Source organism: Manacus vitellinus, unplaced genomic scaffold (genome assembly GCF_001715985.3).
Source record: "Manacus vitellinus isolate BGI_N305 unplaced genomic scaffold, ASM171598v3 scaffold_1_pilon, whole genome shotgun sequence".
NCBI lineage: Eukaryota > Metazoa > Chordata > Aves > Passeriformes > Pipridae > Manacus > Manacus vitellinus.
The window spans coordinates 6,233,898-6,255,453 of NW_021939396.1; the positions used below are offsets into that span (position 1 = coordinate 6,233,898).

General features: G+C 41.8%; 1 protein-coding gene across 3 annotated transcripts in view; it reads left to right on the top strand.

The window, feature by feature from the left end:
• The window catches only part of ZFAT (zinc finger and AT-hook domain containing), a 113,080-nt gene that overhangs the window by 19,243 nt on the left and 72,281 nt on the right, over positions 1-21,556 (top strand). For 2 of the 3 annotated variants that reach the window (XM_018076489.2, XM_029959465.1), the window contains exon 1: positions 19,505-19,562. The exons of the other annotated variant lie outside the window; for it this stretch is intronic. The gene's annotated coding sequence lies outside the window, so the exon portion shown is untranslated. Of the gene's footprint in view, positions 1-19,504; positions 19,563-21,556 lie in introns of those variants that run through there. 3 annotated transcript variants of the gene reach the window in all.

The window sequence follows — 21,556 nt, forward strand, 5'->3', positions numbered from 1 at the left end:
CCCCCCTGTCTGGCCACCAGTATATCCCAGTCAGGTATATCCATGGATGTGGTCATCATCGCACCTTGGTGGGAAGGACTGGTGTTGACACATAGCTGTTGCTGCTGCTCTCTGACACACTGTGGTGAGGACAGCACTTTCTGCAGGCACCACAGCCATGTTACAGTTCTCCTGGACTACTGGTGGCTCTGCTTTCCTCCAGGAGTAGAGTAAGGGGAGAATCTCTAGGGTATTAGGTGTATTTTGTGAGAGGTGACTGAGGCAGTTCATCCAGGGACCTGTGTGGGCTTGCAGATGGCGAAAGAAAAGTTGATTTTCCACATTTCCAAACTGATTGCTGGGGGAAGGAAGAAAGGAAGGAAGTGTGTGTCAGAGGGGATAAGAAGTGTTTGGGAGAGGCAGACAGGTTCAGACAGGAAGGGCTACAGACCTGCACTGCCAGGGTAGTAGGTTTTAGGTGGGCGGCGTTTGGCGTTTTTGTGGGGAAGGGGAGAGAAAGATGCAGTGATAATTCAAAGCCATTGATGGCACACTTGGGTTTTCCCTGATGGAAACAAGATCACTATCTGGGCTTCCCCAGCAATAGGGATGCAAAGCTTCCCTTGCCTCTCAAGAGTCAGGGAAGGATGGACATGTGTATTGCTGAGTGACAAGGGGGCATGTGGAGGGTTGTGCTGGGACAGGCTTGGACCTTCACTGACAGCTCCAGTACTGGAGCTCCTGCAGACATGGCCTGCAGGCCTGGGAACCACAAGGCACATGAAGGTTCTCCTGGACCTTGGATGGATGTCCTCCAATATGTCCAGATAGGATATTGGGAAATCCTAGAGTACTGAACTTCTCTGAATTTTTGTTTGAGCTGCAGCATTTCTGCTAGAAAAATGGGTAAGGTTGTAGCGAGTCAATAACTATGATGATCCCAGCAGAGGCAGAAAACTGGAATGCTTTATTGGACTCACAAGTTCATATTTAAAGAGTTTAGGATCTACATATTCAACAGGGGGTTGTAACTATTACAGTTATTACAAATGAGGCTTCAGGGGATGACATAAGGGAAACGTTAACAAATTTGGGGTCTTAACGCATACATCATAAGGAAAAACCCATTTTATCTTGGGGGAATTACATGGAGGAAAGAGGTATTCAGGTTTGCAGAATGCACAGGATCCAGGGAACACAAAGGGAGAGATAAAACACAATAAGTCTTCTGCACTGGGTTGATGAGATCAGGGCATGGTTTCTCCGGGCTTGGGCAGGACATTCCAAAACTGTGACATCAGTGGATCCTTGTCTGGACTCTAGGTGGAGGTTTTTCCCCAGTCTCTGTTAGCTCAAGGTTTTGTTTAAACCCAGCAGTTTTCTTTTTCTCATATCCAAATTTTGGAATCCAACATGAGGTCACACTAAACTAACAACTTGCAAAGGCTTAATCTCAGTGATAGCTCACATCTATTAATTAGATTTGATGGCTGTTTGTATTTCAGAGTAGAGCTGCTGATGTGGGAGAATATTATCTATCTGTTGTGACTGAAGGCCAGATTCTGACTCCATCACTTTCCATATAACATCTGGATGACTTCACTGATTTCTAACATGTTTTCTTCTGGTTTTCATTAATATGAATGCGTTTATAATCAGGCTTCAATTATAGTTCGGAATATATCAGGAGATACTAAGTATGAGCAAATGTAAACAGTCATAAAGCACGTGGAGTGTCCCCAGTATGTACCTGGGTTTAATCATAAACAAGCTTTGCAAAATTGACAGCTGAGCTATAACAGGGACAAGTAATGTATTAGCAGTTTTCCTGTATGAACATGAAAACCAAACTCGTATACTTTTCTTGGATGTTTAAGTAGTGGTGTCTGTGTTACAAAAATAACCAAACCCAAGCTCTTGCCATGATGTACTAATGAAAGGAGACTGAGCAGATGGTTTTTAGGGACTGCACTTCACATATTATGCAACTGTGCTGTTCTTTCAGAGAAAGAGAAGTGAGGCAGAAAGAAGTCTGTCTAGCTCAACCTTTAATGCTTAATTTTTCACTCATTGTTAAAAGAAGCACAGCAAATGACCTGAAGAACGCTCCAAAAATAGAGAAAATATTCAGGTGTGCAAGCTACAAAACTTACTTTCTTTTACTCTCCAATTTGAGCAGTTATCTCATTAGAGCACTAGAGTTACAAATTAAACACACTCAACATGTTTTTATCAGGGAGGAAGGGAAAAGGAATAATAAATCATTCTTGGATGAGAAAACCCTTGTAGCATGGCCAAGAGAACAATCCCAGACAGAACACAGAATTGCTTGGGTTTGAGATATTACACAATGAAACCTGAAGATACAAGCTTAAACTGAAGGAGTAATAAAAAAGGAAATTCAAACAGCTTATACTATTTAAGGGGTTTAACTGGGGCCTCTGTCAGCCCTAGTAGATGGAGTGTAGAGAAGTGAAGTCACCTCTTACACAAACTGTGCGTAGACTCCAATTCAGTGTTGCCGTCATCACTTTTCAGTGGCTGGAGTATTCAAAAGATGAGCAATATTTGTGATTTTAGGAAAATTGTAAACTGGTAAATTTTCCTTAAAACAATATGTTGTGTAATCTCTATACTACCTCCAAAATTCCTCTGTAAGAGAGATGGGGTGTTTTGGTTAAACTATCCACAAACATTGTGCAGCAGTTTTTAATTTAAAATCATTCAGTTGCATATATTTGCATATATCTGATCTTTCTTGTAATTTTAAAACAGTTTTAATAATGAAGCAACAATTATTGAATAAACTTACGGTTGCCTTATCCACTGAGCTTGATGGAGAGAGGAAGGCATGACATGTTCTAGTTAAGCTTATTGGGGGGGTAAAAAAAGAACCATCAGTAAATAAAGTATGGCAGGCATTTTGTAGCACAAATAGAGTGTATGTGGGGAAAAAAAAAAGTGGGCAGTTGGGTTTGCATGTAGAACAGAAGAAGAAGAACAACAAATATATATATCTAAAATAGAATGGTAGAATCACAGAATGGTTTGGATTGGAAGGGACCTTAAAGATCATCTAGTCCAAGTCCCCTGCCATGAGCACCTTCCTCTAGACGCAGTTGCTATGCATATATATATATATATATATAATATATATACATATATATATATACACACACATATATGTGTATTATTTAATTCAAGGAACTACAATTATTTAGATAGGTAGTGGTGGTGGTTCTCACTTTCCTGGGAGGGAATTTAAGGTATGAAGTATTTAACAACATGCTAACCTTGCAGAAAATTGATGAAAATTAAGAATAATGCAGCAATCTGATGAAGTCAAACATATGATGCAATGTCTAATCAAATTAAAATCAAGGAAATCATGTAGGAACTGTCAGATTTCAATAATTTGGGCATATCATGGTTGTCAAATTCCTACTGCAGGGTTAATAAATCAAACCCAGCATGATTGCTGCTGTTTTTTCTCTGTGCTCCACTATCCTATAAATAGCTCACTGTTCCATGAGAGCTGTGGCAACTTCCTCAGCAGGAATATGATAACAAAGATGTCTATCTTCTACACCTCTCTTTGTGCCTTTTTCAGTACCACTTACTATTGTGGAGAATATACTATTTGTACTATGAATTTACCTTTCCTATTTGGTGAATATATATTTCCTCTTTCCCTGAATCACAGTAAAGGTGAAGACAATGAAATCAGGATGCTGTTTGGATATTGTGCTGCACTTTTTATACATCATCATAAATATAAATAATCTTCTATTTTGACAGGGCTACATTTTGAAAAGCTTCAGGCAAAGTTTGCTTTCTCACATGTGTTTCTATCTCAGTCCAGCTGCTCATTTTGTGGTCATTTTGTATTAGACTGAAGAAACAGCACATAATAACATTTCTTAACTTTCATTTCTTTAGTATAATTTCTTGTCTTGTAGGAGCCTGTGTAAGAAAACAACCCCCAATCCAAAAGTACCTAAAAGAACAAGGAAAACCACCATTTAAATCTGCACAGTGTTCCAGCTGTGCTGCTGGAGACAGCTAGTCTGACATCACCTACCAAAGGAAAAACATGCTGTACAGTTGTAATAGGATTAAACAGTATAAACCTGCAAGCAGAAATGTGATTAATACAGGGTATTTCTGAGTCCTGCAGTGATTATATTGCCACACTGAGAAAACCAGAATCTGTTTATTAGAAGCATTTCCAGTATGTATATATTTTTCTGAAGTTATTTATAGTTGTTGCCTTTCTCTCTGGCCTGCAGGAGATAATTTTTAAATTAACTGTGCAGTGTAATCAGTATCAGTAGACTATACAATCCTGAGATGTCGAGAATTATGATAAGCCTCATACTAAGCTCTGGAGAGATTTGTAACTGTGTAGTTTGCACTGCCCCATTTTTATTAGCATTTTCATTATAAAGTTGTTACTGGAAGCATAAAGTTAATGTTCTGTAACAAGAAAACAGCAATTATGCAGACCTAAACACAGAACTCCACATTAAACATGGCAGATAAAAATAACAAGCAGATACAGTTACTGAAGACAGACACTGTGGAAAAAAACCAATGTAGCATTTACAGTAAAGCAATGACAACGTTTCTCTCTTAAGCATAAAGCTAGTTGCAAAACAACTTCCTACAGTTGCTGAGCATTCATCTCCTTTGCATTTTCAAGTAGAACTTACAGAAGTGCAGACCATCAGCTCGAGTTGTTTTCCCTTTGAAATCAATCAGAAAATAAAACTGTGATAAAAAAATATGTACTAACTAACTTAAAAAAATTCCCTTAAATCTGTGTAGCTTTTGAGAATACTCTCCTCTCTGTCCTCCCCCAGAATCTATCCTAAATGGACGCTGTTGATTACCTCCACAGATGTAAATATGGCTCAAGTTTTCCCTTAGTGGAAAAACAGTTTACAAAACCCAGGAAGAACTACTTAATTACTTAACAAAGTTTAGTCTTTGCTCTCACTAAACAATGGTGCTTTTATTTTAAAAATAATGAAGCACATCCATGGGGCCGGATGGGATCCACCCAAGGGTAGTGAGGGAAGGGAGGAAGAACTCTCGGAGCCACTCTCCATCACTTATCAGCAATCCTGGCCAGCTGGGGAGGTCCCAGCTGATTGGAGATCAGCAAATGGAACATCCATCTGCAGGAAGGGCTGGAAGGAGGATCCCAGGGAACTACAGGCCTGCCAGCCTAGCCATGGTTCCAGGGAAAGTCATGGAGCAAATCATCTTCAGTGTCCCCACTGACCAGAACAACTGGGTGATCAGGCCCAGCCAGCATGGCTTTAGGAAAGGCAGGTCGTGCTTTACAACCCTGATCTCTTTCTGTGACCGGGTGACACCTTAGTGATGAGGGATAGGCTGTGGATATTGTCTACCTGGACTTCAGCAAAGCCTTTGACACCTTTTCCCACAGCATTCTGGAAAAGCTACAGCCCATGACTTGGACAGGTGCATTGTTGTCTGGGTTAAGAACTGGCTGGATGGCCAAGGCCTGAGAGTGGTGGTGAATGGTTGCAAATGGTGCCACATCCAGGTGGCAGAGAGTCACAAGTGGGGTTTCCCAGGTCTCAGCGTTGGGTCCAGTCCTGTTTGATATCTTTACTGATGATCTGGATGAGGGGATCGAGTCCACCCTCAGTAAGTTTGCAGATGACACCAAATGGGGAGGGAGTGTGGGTCTGCTGGAGGGTAGGAAGGCTCTGCAGAGGGATCTGGACAGGTTGGATCGATGGATGGAGAGCAATTGTGTGATGTTCAACAAGACTAAGTGCCAGGTCCTCCATTTGAGTCACAAGAACCCCGTGCAGCACTCCAGGCTGGGGGCAGAGTGGCTGGAGAGTGGCCTGGCAGCAAAGGACCTGGGGGTGCTGATCAACAGTGACTGAACATGAGCCAGTTTGTGCCCAGGTGGGCAAGAAGGCCAATGGCACTTGGGCTGTACCAGCAATACTGTGGCCAGCAGGACCAGGGCAGTGACTGTCTCCCTGTACTCAAGGGAGGCACTGGTGAGGCCACACCTCAAATCCTGTGTTCAGTTCTGGGCCCCTCACTACAAGAAAGACATTGAGGTGCTGGAGTGTGTCCAGGGAAGGGCAACAGAGCTAGGGAAGGGTCTGGAGCACAAGTGTGATGAGGAGTGGCTGAGGGAGCTGAGGCTGTTTAGCCTGGAGAAAAGGAGGCTGAGAAGGGACCTTCTTACTCTCCACAACTGCCTGAAAGGAGGTTGTAGTCAGATGGGGGTTCGTCTCTTCTCCCAGGCAACAAGTGGCAGGACAAGAGGAAATGGCCTCAGGTTGTGCAAGGGAAGGTTTCGATTCGATGTTGCTGGACATCCACAGAAAGGATTGTCAAGCACTGGAACAGGCTGCCCAGGGAAGTGGTGCAATCACCCTGGAGGTATTGAAAAGATGTGTGGATGTGGCACCTGGGGACATGGCTCAGTGGTGACTTGGCAGTGCTCAGTTAATGGCTGGACTTGTTGATCTTAAGGGTCTTTTCCAACCTAAACAATTCTAGGATTCTATGAGATGTTACTGATAACAAATATTGATGCAACTCCATTCCCACTCTCTTGTCTGGTCAGTTGTTTCAGTGCAGTTGTCAGTTGTTTCAGTGCAGCTGGTTGAGAGAACGAATCCAGGTGACAAATAATTATTTTTAAACAATTTTTGTGTCTAGATTGTTTTGTTAATTGAATATAGAGCACATGGCTTCACAGAGTTTAACAGATGCAATTAAAGAGCAGTTACTGGCCAGGAGAACTGAACAGCTCAGGGAAAAAGAGTGGGCAGAGCACTAAATGGTTTTGTCACAAGGGGACTGTCACCCTGCACTGCTTAAGTTAAGCCTAGAATGAAGTGTCCATACCTTGCATGGCCAGACTAAAGCTCTGGCTAAAATTCTGTAATGCCTGTAATGATATTATGTCCTCAGAATGACCCCACGGGATGTCTAGAAATACTGCAGTGACACGTGGGGAATTTGAAATACTAACATTTATGGTATGGTATTACTTAGAATTTTTTTTTTTTAAATATTTGTATTTTTGGTTCCAAGCATTCAGTTTTGAGGACAAGGGAACTTTTGCTCTAGTGATTAAAACAAAATTAAAAAAAAATCTGGAAGTTTTTATTTTTAAATCTCAGTGGTAATGAAGACATCTCAGAGTGGCACCATGCATAAGGGGTTTCATGAGGTAAATACTCTAATTAGGATTAAAAAAACAATTTGGTTTGGAACAATAATTCTATTAAAGATCAGTTATGCTAAATTTTTTTAAAGACATGAAATGATAACTTATCAATGTTTTATTCTTTAGCCAGCACCCAATAAAGTCCTTCTTATCCCTAAAGAAAAGAATCATAGTTCCTGATGTGTTAATCAAAAGGGGGAAAGCTGTATAAAAATAGTGCTGTTTGTAAGACTTCCTGAATTATATGAGTTAGATCCCACCTGCCCCATCTGCAATGCCCTTGGTCATGAAATCCTCACATGAGTTTGTAAAGTGATTTTACTTGTCTTAGGAATGTACCTTCCATGGGTGTCTATAACTCCTTTTTGGTCAAATAGCTCTTCTAAAAAGTATGAAACCAGAAAACACCACTGAGTTCAGAGAGAATTTTATATTTCCCAAAAAATTGTTCACAAGCAATTGCAGGGAACTTACATGCAGAAAGGTGTATGTGTAGTGTGTAATTAATAAAGAACTCAGGTCTTTTGGGTTGGTCTCTTCAATTCTACAGCAAGTGCACATAAAGGTAAAGTTCTTTTTTTTTACAATATTTCTTACAATATTCAGTTTGTAATATCCACGAGTTCTGCTCTTCTGCTAGAATGCTTTATGCACTCTACTTCATGAAATGCTAAAGGATTTTTGTCTTAAAATATCGGTATTATAATAAAAATCAGTCAGGTTGGAAATTCAAGCACTAGAAGCTCATTAAGGGTCTAAATCAAGACTGTTGGCATATGTCTGCTTTTATCCTCTTGCTGATATTTTTTGTTGCAGATCCTCAGGTCATGATCACATAATTTACTGTTTTCTGTCAGAGGACAACTGCTTCATTTAGGCAATTATTGTGCCTCCCCTCTACAGAGCTTTGCATCCTCCCTGTGGCTCAGTTCATTTTGTTCTGGGTGCTTATGGGGCATTTATATTGATTTGCTGCTTCAACAGAAATGGCTTTATTTTCTCAAAATGCTTGTGGGGGAAAAAAAGGGAAAGTAAAGCACTGAAGTTTAGGGTAAAAAGTTTCCCTAACTGGATCTATTCAAGGTAAGACATCTAGGATAAGGGGTTTTAAAAGCAATTGTCACATTTAAGCACAGATGCTAAAATTTTCAGCTATAGAAATGCACGATGTTTTTCAAAGCACATTGCAAATGCCATGGTGAGCAACCAGAAAAGGAGGAAGACACGAATAGAGAATGTTGTTTCTATATCATAAATGAACTCTGTGAGAAAAACCTGTTCCTTACTTCCCTTCATAATACCTCATGTTTACTTCTCAATATTTTCCAGCTTCTGTAACAAATGAGGCAGAGTCTTGCTGTGTAGCCCTCATTCATATCTAGGTCAGGTACGTCAGCAATGCTGAATGAGTCAGAGATCCTCCTCAAATGCAGTATATGACTGTGTGATGTTAAAGATTCCCAGAAATAGCTTATGCAAAACCAAATGGAAATGGAAGCTGTACAAGGCAGTACTAATTCTAACTTTTGATTGATTTTACTGCCTTAATTCTGTGGGACTTCTCTTCTGGAACAGCCAAGCAAAGTGCACTCTGGTTTCACACTTGGGAATACACTTTTTCAGTGAAGTGATTTTCTAATTTGTGAATAAAGCCAAACCACATAACTGGGAAAAGGTGTAGTCGGCATCTGCTGTGCCCTCAATAAGGGCATCCACACTCCCTTCCTGGATTCCAGCTCCACAAGCAGACTGAAGCCCTGTGCAACACTGAACTTGCTCTATATGTGAACTTTGCATTCTCTGGCACTTCGTAGACTTTTTTACTACCATTATTATTATGTAAGAGTTGGTTCTGGAGAAATCAACTGATACTGGCCAGACACTGAGTCTACAACAAGGAGCTACTCAATGGGCTGGAGAGAGGGAACTGGTGGCTGTGTTTGATGAGCACTTATGTGTGCAGGAGCTTATCGGCAAGTGGCTGGACAGACGTTGGGGTGAGAAAGTGCAGAAAACACCTGGAAAGAGCTCTTAAGAAAAACAGGAAAGATATTCCTGAGAGCGAAAACTGGGGCTGGGAAATGAAAGGCAGCAAAAGAGGTCAGACAAGGAGGTATGGAGGAGGGACAGGGAAAGCATGGGTAGAGTGGGCCTTGAATTTAGTCAATAAGGAAACTGTGACAGAAGGAGATGAACAAACAGACCAGGATCGGGTTCTCCCTTGAGGTGGGAGTTGTTCATAGAATCATAGAATATCCTGAGTTGGAAGGAACCCACGGGGATTACTGAATTCCAGCTCCTGGTCCTGCACAGGATAGCCCCAAGACTCACTGCTGCCTGCTCCGAGAGGGCCCTAACAATCCATGCTGGTTATCCCATGGCCTGGATCCATGTTGTGTGGTGCAGCTGAACTCTGCTGGTGACGAGTAATGTGGGTTCTGATGACACGTGGGGGAATTTCTGGAAGAACTTGAGGGTATTTTTGTTTAATCTGTGAAATTGGTGATTCAGAGCTGCAAAAATGTTGCTTTATATGGTTCTGTGACCTGGCCAGGCACCCCAGCAGTAACAGCTTTTTTCCTTCTCTTCTGACCTCCAACAGACAGACCTCCCAAGGCATTTTGACACCAAAGCTCAGACACTGCAACTCTGATTTGTTCCCTTTGGTAAAGAATAAGCCTTTTTTAATGTGACCCTTTAAACAGGCTTGGGATTGTGCAAAGCAGAACTGTGTGCAATATCTGTATGTAAAAAGTAACAAACCATGTGCCATATTGATGCTCAACCACTGGTTCTATGTGAAAGATTTGGGACAAGTGCTTTTCTTGGCAACAAAAATCCACCCTACTTCCTGTAGTGAGGCTCAGTGACTCAAGGACCAGGGAATGTTCTTTCAATGCCAAGGTAAGGATGAATATTACTCATGTCCAAAAAAGAGCACAGTTCCTTCCTTTCATGGGCAGTGTGTGCCTGAGCATAAGTGTGCCTTCATCTTTATTGCTCCTAATAGAAAACATTCTCCAGAAGATATGTGCACTAGTGACTGTGGATGTGAAGAGGGGCAGAAAAGAGCATTAGGAGTCCAGGAGGTAAAGAGGGCAAGTCAAGGCAGCAAGCTACAGGCAGATTCCTAATTGTTGCTTCTCATGAGGTCAGAACACCCAGTGATGAATCTGCTATAATGTTGCTCTGTCATTCGGGTCAGAGGAGGCAAAGAAATTTCATAGAGGAGCGACCACAGCGTCTGGAAAGGTCAGGTCTTTCTGTTCTGCCTTCTGTTAGGGTCTCTGACATAAATTCTAAGGAATATGTCCCTGTACGACTGGTCTCATCTAAGTCATCTTCAGCAAGAGGCACAGTGATGGGGTGCATACTGGTAGAGTGCAGCTGCCCAGTCAGTCTCTGCTGGGGGCTAAGGCTCAGCCTGGCCCTGGCCAAGCCCTCCTGGCACCTGTAGCAAGTGATGTACAAAACTCAGTGTAAGGCTGGTTGGAGCTGTAAAGGAGCAAGACACCGGCTAGGACAGGTGACTGTGTTTTACACACAAATGATTTCACTTCCTTGCACTTGCTTTTTCATGCCCATGAGCACACAGGGTGTTTGTTCAGGTAGTCCTGCCACAATTGCCTGTGGTGACATGGAGGACAAGGGACCCAGGCCTCTGAGTCCCTATGATCATGGCTCCTGGTTGTTCCTTGATTGGCAAGGTTGTGTTGGGATGTGTCCTTTGTGCTCTTGGGCACGTTCATCTCGCCCCACCCCAGGAGTCATCAGCAACACTGCTGATTTACTGTCTCGTGTCTTCTCTTGGTGCTCTTCCCTCTGCATTCCTGATCTGGGTGTCTGGAGGATGTGCCATGGTACTGATGACCTTCTTCAGCTCCTCCTGCTCCCAACACTTACGCTTCCATTCATAATAATGTTTCTGTTGGAAATCTCTGCACTCCCACCCCTGCTACATCCTTGACTGCAGCTTCCCATAGATCCCGTTGAGTTAAATAACAGGCACCCACCTTCCCTTCGGCTCCAGGGCTGCATTTTGTTCTCTGTCTTCTTTTATACCTGATCTAAGGGCATTTGCTTCAATGAGCCCATCCATAAGCTGGATTTTTCTGTCCAGGCCAAAAGACGCTTCCAAAGACAAAGAATATGGTAAAACTATGAGGCTGTCTGTTAGGCTAAACACTGGGATTAGTTCAGCATCCAGCAGAGAAAGCTAGGGAAAAGAAAAAGTGAGAAAGAGGAAAGTTGCAGACACTACCCTCCACTGTTTTTTGAGATGGGGTGGTGATTGAGAGGCTGCTTCCACCACATGAGGAAGATAACAAGCTTACACTGTAATGTTGCAGTGAAACACAGCAGGAAGGATCAGAAAACGCCCAAGTGATGGCAGAGATCAGTCCTAGGGCTGTGGTGAATCTGTTTTGGGGCTATGTTAGTGATACAAATCATCCTACAGGTGTTTTCTGGATTAAAATCTGTTTTGTTGGACTAAGGCATATATAACTTTTGTGGCCTTTTGCCCATGGCTGTATTTTTCTTGTCACAATGAGATATAAGTTGTGACATTTTAAAAATATTTTTATAAGCTGTTTCTCAGTTAATACATCTGCACTGTTTCTCTTACAACAGGAAATTATTTAGGTTTATTACTGTAATTAATACCGAGATGAATTGTTGTTTTCACAGTTTTTACTCTTTTTATTTAATTGAGTACATCTGTAGTATGGCAGAAAAAATATAATACTGTGAATGCTCTAGGAAGGATAATGAGGTTCCTAGACAGTCATTTGTACTGAAATTAACTAAAGTAACAGGCATGGAATTTAATGCTAAGTTTATTAATATTGAATACATGTAATAGTTCTGATGATTTAAGAGTGAAAGTGGTAAAACTGATAATCAGTAGTTGTTAAACAGAAAAATGAAACAGAAAAACATAAGGCAGAAGTGGGTGTTTATGCATATTCCAGTGGCACAAGTGCTGTGCCATGGAAGTGACTTTCAAGTTCCTATTAAGAAAAAGCTGAAGAAACAATTTAATACACAAATTCCTAACATGGGAGCTGGATCAGAGTTATGTGATTCAGCAGACTGTTGGTACGTTGGCCTACTGCTCTCCAACGCAAACGTGAAACTTGTGAAAAATAAACTTATTATATATATATAATAATAAACAGTCATGAGCTTAGGCATAAGGCTCAGTATTCCCCTGAGCTACAAGTCATCAGTGTTTGTTTACGGACTTATTAATATGGTGGAAATTGTACTTTGCTCCAAGCTTGTCCCACTATTTCTGCAGCCCAGAAAGGCAACCACATCCTGGGCTGCATCAAAAGCAGTATAGGTAGCAGGTCAAGGAAGAGGATTCTGCCCCTCTGCTCTGCTTTGGTGAGATCCCACCTGCAGTTCTGCATCCAGCTCTGGGGTCCCCAGCACAGGAAGGACATGGACCTGTTGGATCAAGTCCAGAGGAGGCCAGCAAGTTGATTAGAGGGATGGAGCACCTCCCCTACAAAGAATGGCTGAGAAAATTGGGATTGTTCATCCTGGAGAAGGCTTCGGGGTGACCCTAATTGTGGCCTTCTAATATCTGAAGGGAGCCTAAAAGAAAGATGGAGAGAGACTATTTACAAGAGCCTGGAGAGGCAGGACAAGTGGGAATGGCTTCAAACTGAAAGAAAGTAGGTTTAGATTAGGTGTTAGGAAGAAATTCTTTACTGTGAAGGTGGTGAGGCACTGGAACAAGTTGTTCGCAGAAGCTGTGGCTGCCCCATCCCTGGAAGTGTTGAAGGCCAGGTTGACTGTGGCTTGGAACAACCTGGTCTAGTGGAAGGTGTCGGGGCCCATGGCAGTGGGGTTGGAACTAAACAATCTTTAAGGTCCCTTCCAACCCAAACCAGTCTATGAGTCCATGATTATTTCATGCTGAAGCACTACGTTCATGAAAACACTGTTTTATTTTTTTTACCATAAGTGACAAATTAAAGCGCCTTTGGCATCGCGGGGCTGTGTCAGCCTGAGCTGTGCAGCCGAGGGTCCTGGGGCGGGCGGGGAAAATCACCCCTCAGAGGGGCACGGGGAGATCACAGAGGGGTGTCCCGGTTATCCCCGTGTCTCTCACTCCATGGCGGGGTGTCCCGGTTATCCCGTCTGTCCCTCAGCTCACGAAGGGGCATCCTGGTTATTCCCATGTCCCTCAGCCCACGGAGGGGTTTCCCAGGTATCCTGGTTATCCCCGTGTCCCTCAGCCCAGAAACGAGTATGCCGGTTATCCCCGTGTACCTCAGCCCATAGCGGGATGTTCCGGTTATCCCGACTATCCCCGTGTCCATCAGCCCATGGCGGGGTGTCCCGATTACCCCAGAGCGTCCCGGTTATCCCGGTTTCCCCCTGTCCCTCATCCCGCTCCTGCCGCTCCCTCGGCCCGCGGGCGGTGCTCGGGGCACGGCGCGGCCTCCACTGCGCATGCGCCGCCCCGCCCTTCCCGCGCCGCCACCGCCGTGTCGGCCGCGGCAGATTCGCCATAAACGCGGCGGCGCAGGGAGCTTTTTTTTGATTGTTTTCCCTTTATCCACCACTCTCTTTCCCGAGCGGCCCGCGGTCTGCTCCCGGTCCGCCGTGCCCCCGCGGCGATGGAGGCGGCGGCCGCAGGTGAGCGGGGCCAGGCCGGGCGGGCGGGGGAGCGCGCACGGATCTGCGCGGGGGGGGACGGGGAAGGAGTAGTTCCGGCGGGTTGTGGTGACGCTCCTTCCGCACGACAAGTAGTTCCCGCTGCGGCGGCTGCCGCTCCCCCCGCCCCAAAACACGTCGCTGCCGGGAAGCACCGGGGCTGTGGGGCGGGGAGGGTGCTCCGGAAAGCCGCCGGAGGGCCGGGGCAGCCCGGGAGCACCGCAGTGTCCCGGCGGCCCGTCCCGAGGCTCCCGCTCAGGAGCGATTGGGGAATCCAGGGAGTGAGCAGCTGGAGCTGCTGTTGGGACTGAAATGCTGCATGGAGACCTCATAGCAGCCTTCCAGTACCTGGAGGGGGCCAGAGGGACTCTTGGTCAGGAACCGTAGTGACAGGACAAGGAGTAATGGGTGCAAAGTGAAAGAGGGAAAGTTGGGGCTGGATATTGAGAAGAAATTCTGTACTGTGGCGGTGGTGAGACACTGGAACAGGCTGCCCAGGGAAGCTGTGGATGTCCCATCCCTAGAAGTGTTCAAGGCCAGGCTGGATGAAGCTCTGAGCAACCCGGTCTGGCGTGAGGTGTCCTTGCCCATGGCAGGCGTTGGGATCAGATGAGTTTTAGGGTCCCTTCCAACCCCTTTATGTTCTATTATTCTGTGATTCTGTTCACATCTGGGTTTAAAACACTCGTCCGCTCCTCTGGCAGCTCCTTGAGGGCCTCACAGTTCAGCTGCAGAAAGCAGATACCGAGTTGGAGATGTTTCCCCTGCATTATCATCTCAGGCCTTTTCGTGCCATTTATTGCCCAGCTTTCACAGGCGTTACACCTGAGACTAAAGTTGCACAGCGGTGACAGCCTTGGTAGGGCTGTGTATGTGCCTTCTGTGTTTCACAAACCCTGTGTGCTCTTGCAGTACAAGTTTGTGAAGTGGTGCTGCAATAAGTTAATGCCTGTTAATTACACTGTAGACTCAAATTTGACTTTTGGTTGTCATTCACCAAGTTGACATTTTAATTTTTAGAATCTTTGATTATTTTTAGCTGTTTTATGGAGTATTTATGGATAGTTTACTACTCAAACCACCATTAAGGAGTAAGTGCCATAGAATAAAACTCCAAAAATTTAACCACAGTATGAGGAAGAACTTCTTTACCTTGAGGGTGGCAGAACACTGGAACAGCTGCCCAAGGAGGTCATGGAGTCTCCCTTTCTGGAGACATTCAAAACCCACCTGGATGTGTTCCTGTGTCACCTGCTCCAGATGATCCTGCCTTGGCAGAGGGGTTAGACTGTGGTCTCCAGAGGTCCCTTCCAACCCCGTCTATTCTTTGATTCTGTGAAACAGGGTTTTATGCCAAAGAGAATGGCACTGTTGGGAGAATAACTTGTATCTGAGTAGCAGAATAGTTAACAGGTGCTATGTTACTGAAGGACTCTTGTGAAAGCATTCCAGGACTGCTTTGTATTGTGATCCAACTTTCAGTGAGAAATAAATCTCTTACTACTAGTGCCGCTAATAAATTCATATTTGTTTGGGCACATTTCTCTTAACAAAGAGTTTTCTGAGGGTGGCTGAGCCCAGAACTGTCACAAGTGTTCAATATTTTTGATAATGCAGCTGCTGAACTGTGTCTGACCTCAGATGCATTTCCATTACATGTGCTTCCAAAGGTCAGGTTTGGAGCATTTAATCCAGGGCATTCTGAAGTCAATGGCTGATCACGTAGTTTGTGCTAATTCTTTGAGAGATTCTGAGTGGTTTTGATGTCTGGTAGTGCAGCTCACAGTTCGATAGTGTACATTAGTGTATTTCAGTGGTGCCTTCAGCAGTGGTGCATTTAGCCACATGAGGGAGATCTTAGAGCGTGGAAATAAAAAGGTCTTACTTACTTACAAACTTTTTGTTTGTTTGTTTGTTTTCTGACTTTTTTTCCCTTAATGATGGAAAAGCTACCTTGTTTATATGTTTGATTAAATGATTATGCTAAACTGCTGCAAATAATTTCATTTTCTAATTATTTAAATACCCTTTTAAATCCAGTTCTGAATTTTATATATATTAGCCGACATAAATGTGTGGAGGCAGTTGTCTTCTTTTAAAGAACTTTATTTAACTTTTTTTCAGAAGCATTTGTGAAAATGGAGTGTGTAAAAGAAAAAAATGGCTTTTATTTCAATATCAGTGTGAGCAGCAGGTTGAGGGAGGGGATTCTTCCCCTCTGCTCCTCTCAGGTGAGACCCCACCTGGAGAACTTCTGGGGCCTCACAATTTGAAGGTTGCTATTTGAATGCTACAATAACTGAGCTGTGTTAGAGTCTGCATTATTTAGTCTTCTTAGTGTTGTGACTTACAAAAATATAATCTAGGACAGTACTGGATGATTTAGATCTTAGTTTTGTTTCATTCCTGACATATCATGTGTCTGACAGTGACTCATGATGGATGTCTATATAGAGAAGTGTAAGAACAGGGCAAGCACACAGTGATACTTGTCCAGAATACTCTCCTAAACCATCTTACAGGCTTTGCTGAGCCCTGACTACTGTCTTTCAATTTAGTTCTTCTTGGTCAGCTTCCAAGAGTTTTGAATGCCAGGTGGATGTGTACCCATCTTACAGTTTTAGCAGCAAGGAGAGATCAGCTAAAAGACAGGAAGTGGTTTCATAGAGATCATTCACTCGTCATCTCCTTCATGACACACCTGATTTGTAGTTCTTCATTTTACACTTTGCCTTTTCTCCAGTCCTCAGTTCCATCCTTTCCAGGCAGAAAAATTCTAATTTTTTTAACTGCTCATGCATGGAAATAAGCTGAGTTGTTGATTTTTCCTATTTTTGTACCTTTTAAGGATTCTTATTATTATTTATTGTTTCATTTTATTAGTTTTTCGATTCAGAGGAACAGTATCCAAAGGTGTAAGCCCAGTATGGACCTTTGCAACAGTAGTCTTTTCTGGTTTTTATAGGATCATCTGTTTTACAGGACTGTCTCTTGTAACTGTAAGGTTTTGTTTCTAAGAACTGCAGTTGAGGCTGCCTTTAAAGTGTTTGACATAACTGAGAGATATCTTTCAGAGAAAGCCTCTCTAAACCCTTATAACATGACTGCAAATTGGAAAGTTTGTTTTGCTATGGGCTCACCTTCTTTGAAGGGTCTTTTTGTTGCACAGATTCCTTTTTACTGCACAGGCTCTTGGGCAGGCCTGTTACTATTGAGATGTTTTAAAACTGTTGCTGCATTCTGCTTTTTATTTTTCAAGTTAATAAAATTACCCTTATTGACCTGCCTTACTGTGTTTTTACATTAAATTTGATGCAATTTACAATCTTCTTTTGTTTTCCTCCTTTGACAAAACTTCTACTAAAGCTTTCTTTCACTGCTGTTTAGTTGTGCTGGGTTTTTCCTTCCCCTTTCTAAAATCTTCTTTGATGATTAGCATCAATTATGATGCTTTTAAATAGCCCTCATGCTGCTTTCAAGGATTTTGCTCATCTTGGAACCTTTTTAGTCCTTTTTGTGGTTTGTTTTGTTAAAGATGCTTTTTATCTTTTTATAGTTCACATTGTTGAAGTGAAATACAAACATTTGGCTCTTTATCACTCTTAAGAGGATTTTTGAGTACTTCTTTAATCAGGGTTACAGAGTAACTCTCAAGTAGTGTCACTTTGAAAGGGGTCTTGTGTTTTACTTCTGATAAAGTCAAAAACTGTCTCCTCATGTGGTTTCCCTGGCTGCATGCTGAGTGAAACAGTCATTAATAGTGTCTAAATATTTAATCTTGGCGTCCTGGCCCTGGCCTGACATTTAACCACTCTTCATAAGACTAATTAAAGCCTACATTATATGGTTGTTTCTGCCTTTGTAACCTTTTATCCCCTGCAGTGTCGCGGTCATTGCTACCCTCATGGTCAGGTTGTTGCTCATGTGTAGTCCTGACACTGTGCTTTTCTCTGCATTTAATTTCCTCAGGAATTCTGGTACTTGTTAAAGTCGCCTGTTAATCAGGTTTGACCCTAAGCTGCTTCTAACAGACGGTGTTGCTTCACAAACAATACATCCGACTTTGTCCTCAGTATTTTGAGGTGATAGTGACCCACAGGCGTCACAACAGGGATTGTCAGAAGCTCGTTTGAATGTGTGTCTGTCAGTAATCCTTGTCTGCAGCCAGGCATTCCCATTTTGACACCTTATTAAGCTTATTGCATTATTGCAGTAGTATGTAGATTTGTCTTTTAAAATCAGCTACAAAACCAAATGAAAGAAATTGTTTTGCTCATTCCTGTTAACATTTTATTAACTTCTATGTCACTCTTCATTTGAAAACAGTCTTCATGATTTTTACTTCTGCACTTTTATCTTTGTGGTCTTTTGCACCTATCACCTACTTAAAAGACTTATTAAAGGCTTGTCACTCTTTAATTTAAAAACATTTTCATACTCCCTTAGATTTCCCACTGGTAAAGCCTGTGCTCCTCTGTTTTGATTTCTCAGCTTGTAATTTTCTCTTGGGTATGTACAGAGGTGAGAGCTTAGTTCTGCTCACAACAGCACTCTCGTGAATTCATGTCCTAAGCATCTTAACTAGCACTTTTTTCTCTCTGTCCTACTGTATTTGTATTGTATAGATTGTAGAATCATAGAAGGGTTTAGGTTGGAGGGGACCTTAAAAATCATCTAGTTCCAATCTCACTGTCAAGGACAGGGACACCTTCCACTAGACAAGGCTGCTCACAATCCCATCCAGCCTGGCCTTGGAACACTTCCAGGGATGGGGCAGCCACAGCTTCTCTGGGCAATTTGTGCCAGTGACTCACCACCCTCACAGGAAAGGTATAGATTTTAAACTGTATTATTTTTTGATCAGAAACATTCTAGTTTTTGCAGGAATGCATCCTGTATCAACATTGCTGTAACTTTCTTCCTTCGTGTTGAAGTAAAAAATGTTTGTGCCATTTAACTAATGATAATTAAATTACTCTGATTTTAGTCAGCAGCTAAAACTGAGAACAGCCATGGTCAGGGGCTCCTTTTTTTGATTGAATGTGTTCTGTATTGCAGGTTTTGTCTCAATAATTGTCTTATGCAGTGAATTAAAATCCAGTGCTTACTCTTTAGAATAGTCCAAATTCAGATGAAAGAAGACCTAAAATAGCTTAATATGTGATTGAAAATTTTGTATGTTTGAAATGGCATTGCAAATGAAAAATAGCTAACATTCAGAGAAGAGTAAGGTCTGATGTCTAAGTAATTACTTTTAATATATTTCACAGTCATATAGGATATCCTAATTCATTGTATTGTATGAGCCCATTCTTTTATGTTCTTCTTTTATGTTCAGGTCAAACCGTTTCCTTACTGAGAAATAATGTTTCTTGTATTAAACACAAATTATTGGCTTTTTACATGCTGCTTTCATATTAACTGTTATCTCACAATTTCAATGCTTCTACCTAAAAAAGCTACCAAGGAAAGTCTTATTGTTCTTAAACTTTAGTATCTTACATGCTCAACATTTGTGTGTGAAGAGTTCTTCAACAAAACCAACCATTTTATTGGAAGAGTTGTGCCCACTTTTTATTGCACTTGATATTTGAACAGAAACTGCAAAAAGAAAGAAAAAACAAGACCCAGTCATAGTCTGATGAATAAGATTTTTAATTGCAGAAAATTCTTGTAGGTATGGATTTGATGGTGATGAGGCAACAAAGTTTGTTTCAGCTCTGTGGAAGGAAATATGTGATTATTCATGTTCTGAACTTCATTGCTGTGTATTTTAGGGATGCATGAGTATGTGTGCTATCAAGTTTGTTATTCCAAAGGCCAGCAGATACCCAGTGAATTTTTATTTTTGTATTTAACTATGGAGTTCTAGTTCCTTTAACAGCTCTAGAACTTCAAAGGCATTTACAGAAGTTTTTAACTGTTGCCTACATTTCAAGGAGAGCAGAAAAGTTTTTGATACATTAGAATGACTTAGGGCATATAAATACAGATTTGTTTCCTTGTTCTGTGTTTCTTGTGAAAATAGGTATTAAAAATAAAACAATACCCAACCCTGATCCTTCATTTTATGCAAAATGAAAGGTTTTAATTAGTTAAAATTAATTCTGGATTAAGTTTTGTCATAAAATTATTAAAAATATATATGAAAGTAATATATAACCTGATTCCCTTAAATACTGTTATTTTCAGTGATTTTTCTAGGATAAGTCCTTCTTTTTTCTCTCTTCCACATTCCAACTTTAAAGCAGAACAGGACAGATACTGTTTTATTCTTTGCAAAGGAGTTTGGGAATCAGGGAATCTGCTTCCTAGTCTGAAACTTGCTGTTTGTTTTTAGTAATCCATTTATTGAACTCCCTGCAGACATGACTAGTGTAAAGGAAAAAGAATACTAATTAAGAAATATGCTGAGGTTTTGGGAAGAATTAAAAAAAAAATGGCTTCACTTATGTTATAGCTTCATTTTTCACATTTCCATTTAAGAAGAAAATTACTGGTATTATTTATTTCAATGTATGTTTAGCATAGTTTATATGGTCAAACTGAAGATAATGAATTACCACAAAGCACGTTTAGTGAATGGAATGTTCCAAATTGGTTTTGGCTGAAATTCCTGATGTTTGTATACCTGCATACTTGATTACTCTTTCTTTCTTTCTTTGCATACTTAATGGCTTCCTAATTAATTGCTCTGTTGATTTCCTACATAATTAATTATTCACTAATTAGCCATTGATTCCCTACATAGTTAATTAACTTACTCCTTATTTGATTTTTACACTTAATTGACTATAATTCATTGCTTTATTGCTACACCACCTAATTAGCAACTGGTTAATCAATTATTGTTTGCTTATTCCATACTTGTTTAGTCTGGTGATCAGCACAGTTTATCCTCTGCTCTCTGACCTCCTTTTCCAGTCATTCTTGCTAAAATAATTTCTTTGCTCAGTTTGGTTTCCATCTCTCCTCTGAGCAAAGCACAGACATCTTCTGTGTGATCTGCTCCTTGCACCTTCACTAACACACCATCCTCTGCCTCCTGTTCTCTTCTGGAGTTGGTCCAGCTTTGCTTCTGTTTGATAGTTTTGCTAATCAGATACTTCAAACAACCACGGAGACCCTTGGGGATTCTTCTTGCCCTTCTGCCCATCTCCAAGTCCTCCCTGGGAGGAGTGAGAGATAAGGGGGTGTGCAAGTACCGATTACAGCTGCTGAAGGAGCAGTGAGCCTGAGCTTCTAGGGAAAACAACCAGCAGGTCAGGAAGCAGAAACAAGTGACAAATAAAACCTCAAAACAGAAGTGGCATCTAAATAATGGAATTTCAGTAATTTTCAGTCATTTCAGTTAAACCTTTAGGTAAATGCTCATAGGTTTTATTGTGGATCTTAAATGTGCATTTGCATGTAAAGAAAACAGTTGTCATCCACTGTATCACAAACAAGCTTCATTCACTTAAAAAAGAAAATAAAAGAATGGTGCTAACTAGAGCAGAACTAGTTCAAAGGAACATTTCCATTAAAAACATACTGCAATCAAAATAGAAATGTCTGTGTGCCCGAGAGAGCAGAAAGGCTGAGAAGGAACCCCACCGAGCTCCTAAGAACACACCGAGTGTACTGTACATTTACATGGCTGCCTATGTGTAACATAGAGGGTGTGTCAAA